Source organism: Branchiostoma belcheri, unplaced genomic scaffold (assembly GCF_001625305.1).
Source record: "Branchiostoma belcheri isolate BF01 breed outbred unplaced genomic scaffold, Haploidv18h27 scaffold219, whole genome shotgun sequence".
Classification (NCBI taxonomy): Eukaryota; Metazoa; Chordata; class Leptocardii; order Amphioxiformes; family Branchiostomatidae; genus Branchiostoma; species Branchiostoma belcheri.
In genome coordinates this window covers 221,937-225,565 of record NW_017803702.1, presented here as the reverse complement: position 1 = coordinate 225,565, position 3,629 = coordinate 221,937, and the positions used below count along the sequence as shown (strand labels likewise).

Below are 3,629 nucleotides of genomic sequence, written 5' to 3'. Positions count from 1 at the left end.
TAGAAGAGATTTTGAATAAAATTATATATATATATATATTAACGTTACTTATAATTTAAGTTAAAATGTACTTTTGTGTCTCATTTTTTTATTCTGTTAAAAAGACTCTTAAAAGAGAGAAACCAGGTTATAAACTGTTATGTACTTGATTTTTGTAATGTTTTAAACTTAAAGAGTTGAAATATAGAAGTGCATGTTCTCTCATTATATACAATGTTGATGAGAACTAGAACCATTTATATAACTTAGGTAAATTGAAATGCTAGGATGGGGAAAATGCTAGAATGCATTGCACTACGGTACGTTCCACCACCATATACTCCTCAACCATCCACCAGTTCGTAAAAACTGTAAGCCTGTAAGCGGCGAAAATGGTCAGCTTTTGCAGAAGCACTTGTTTTCCTAGGAACAGGCCAAAATCCATGCGCGCGCGGACGTCCATAAAATTTACTTGGTGTGGCCTTACACAATCTAAAGATGTTATCTATCCTAAAATGCCTAATACCCTCACACAATTCAATGTTTGCACTGTTTATAAAGGTTGGAAAAAACCGGCTTCGGGATAAAGCAAAGTTTTCAAAAACTTTCCCCGTGTCCCTGGGTACAAATCTTTGTTATTGTCGTACTTGGCCCTTTAATACTATAGAGTATAGACATTTTATATCAGATAGTATATGTTAGAATGTATATCCCAATGAGCAATATGAATAATAAGAAGATGGGTTTTGCCCCCCCCCCCAGTTCCCTAAGCTTCAGCTAACAGCAACACTCAAAATAAAAACACAGAAGCATAAATTTAAACCAGTCACCAGTTTTATTGTTCTTCATACTCAAACAACCACAGTTACAATACTTTTAAAGATGTATATAATGTACACCGTACATGTCTGGAAATGGTTAGAAATGTAAATGACTATCAGCACAAAACTTTTCCTGCTAACATTATCTTGAAATAAGGTTCCATGTATCAGCGGTTCAAAGATTCTGTGATATTCAAGGTATATAAAAGAAATAATGATTATAAAAATGATTATAATAATGATATCAAACCCAAATCACCATTCTACGTTGTTCAAAATTGCCGTAGCGATTAATAAACCTATAAGATGTAAATATCAGCAGCAAAACGATCTAAATATTTTAATGTTAAAACACCCTAAGCAAGTTAACAAAGCTTTTTCAACGCAGGCAGGTACATTCCTTTGTATTTATGAATCAAACAACTTAATCACCCATGTTTTTTTTAACTAATAAAACAATTAAAAGTATTCTGCTTCAGACGCCTGGTCCTTAGTTTTCTGAAGTTCTGTAAAAAAAAAGAGAAGTTAAAAAAAAAGACGCTAGAAACACTGAGATCAACCCAAGACGGAAAATAAAACAATCAAGGGGCTGGGGTAAAAATCATTCTAAAACAAATACGTCTGACCTTTTGAACATCAAATAACGTCAGGCCTTAGTTAAAGGTGGGAATGAACCAACTCAGACGTACCATTTGCCGTGACTTGTATCAGGCGAAGAACGCCCCCTCCTGCAGTTCTTTTAAAACAATTATAGAAGACAGGAGATGTTAGAAAAAAAGAGATCAACAACACATATATAAAACGACAGCAATTAATAATAACGAGGCTGAAATTCAGTTTAACACAAGAAAACGAACAGAAACATAACGTTAAAGAAACCGGAGATGCAGCCCTAGAAGGAGTAATATCCTAGAAGGTAGAACTCGCATTGACTGAAAGTAGCTATTGAGAAGGACTGATACCATGATACTAGCAGTGTAGATGTACCTTAGTGTGTTGTTTTTAGATTACCTATCATCCTTAACCAGTGTTTATAATCTTAGTTATATATGTTTTTATGTGCTTGTATCCCACGTGTATTGTACTGCTGCAAAAATCAAATCCAAAATCGTCATTTCCAAGTTATATTTAGAGGTTTAGTGGGGTGCCACAGCTTCTCTCCTCTGCCAATCTTCCCATACTTGTAATTACAATTAATTTCAGGTACCTCCTTTTTTTTAATTTGTCTTTGTTTTTACAATCTTTAACGCAATCTTCAAATGTTTCCCCTCGTTTTACCATCCCCATCTCGGCCACAACAAGGGAAAATTGGGGTCAAAACAAAACGGACATTAATGGGTAATTTATGTATTAATAACAAGTGTCAAAATACAGTCTAAGACGTAAACGTACAGAAATATGTGGGAGCGCAATTTCAATAAATCAAATAGGTCCAAGATCGTCACTTCAAAGGTATAACTGGAGGTTTAGTGAGGCAACACAGCTTAAACGTACCTTCTTTCTCAGTCTCCAGCTGCTCTCATTTTCCCAACTTTCCATGTTCGTAATCACACGATAGTTTGCATTCGTCTTTAAACTGCTGCTCTCCCTTGCCTTCACAATTTTGTTTGCATTGTTCATACGTATACACTCGCTTCTCCATCCTCACCTCTACTAGTACAGGGGAAGAAAAGTCAGAAGTCAGTCTACAACGTTAACGCACATGTACAACAGTGTTTCCGAGCGAGTTACGTTACATATAGATGGTCATTCAGCCATAACTACACAGCTCATAGAGCTGAATGCACAGAATGCACTGTCCAGGCCAAAAACCTTGAAGCATTCAAGGCTGCCCTCCACACTTCTACCGTTTATTAACTCAAATCAAAGCTACGGGTACTCGTCGCCATCCAGCAGTGTGGCGGTCAGGGAGTGGCGCCCCTGCCCATTGAGTAGCCAAAGCCAGTCACCAACCAGCCAAAACGACCTGCACTGTATTTGACCCTCAACAGTACACCTTCGCGGATTGATTAATCTGTACACCTGGGGTCCGCGCGGACCCCAGGGCAGTTTTTTGCTAATTTTTAGAAATTATCAACATGCTACCAGCTCAATTGTTTTGCAAACTGATGTGGGAACCTCTGTGTCCACATTACATACAAAAATCATACACTTTGAACTGTTTCTATTTTTTGGTGAAGGAAACAAGACAAGAAGAAATACCCGGTTTTTAAACCCATTTCAGACTGAAGGGGCTTTTGAGGCCCAACTTTGATCTCAGATAGCGGCTAAACGGCTTGCGCTAGAAGCATCAAATTTGGAGACCTTTCCTAAAATGTCTCTGGTAAAAAGTTCATATTAGTTTAATACTAGTAAGTTGATGTTTTTCTGTGTTGCCATGGCAACGGGTTTCTAGCAGGCAGTTTTTTTTAAAATAAAAGTAATTTTGGCTTAAACATAAAAATTTTCTGAGTTTTATATTAAATTACACTTTTTCCAACATTAATAACATCTTACATAATTAAATATAAGTTAAATCATTTAATATGCATAGAATATGCTAATTTGATGACGTCATTGGTCAAAATCCAATATGGCGGACTATATTATTAGCTCTGACGTCATATGACGTCATAATTACACCAAAGTTATTAAAATTTAATTCTATTACTACACCATTCTCTGAAAACTTGGTAGACATACGATAGTGCATAAAAACATATAAAAACGGAAATAAGGTTATGTATAAGAACGCCAGTGTATCCATTATGATCGAAAGCCGGCTGGGGTCCGCGCGGACCCCAAAAGAAAATCAGATATAATTTTTTTATAAATGGTAGAAACGGAGTT

At 36.3% G+C, this 3,629-nt stretch overlaps 1 long non-coding RNA gene across 1 annotated transcript; it reads right to left on the bottom strand.

Moving 5' to 3' along the window:
- Positions 1-795: 795 nt before the first annotated feature.
- LOC109470069 lies at positions 796-2,320 on the bottom strand. The gene is made up of 3 exons (XR_002140232.1): positions 2,295-2,320; positions 1,490-1,536; positions 796-1,306 (listed from the first exon to the last, which is right to left on the bottom strand). It is a non-coding gene; the product is annotated as an uncharacterized LOC109470069 (long non-coding RNA).
- Between the last annotated feature and the right edge of the window lie 1,309 nt (positions 2,321-3,629).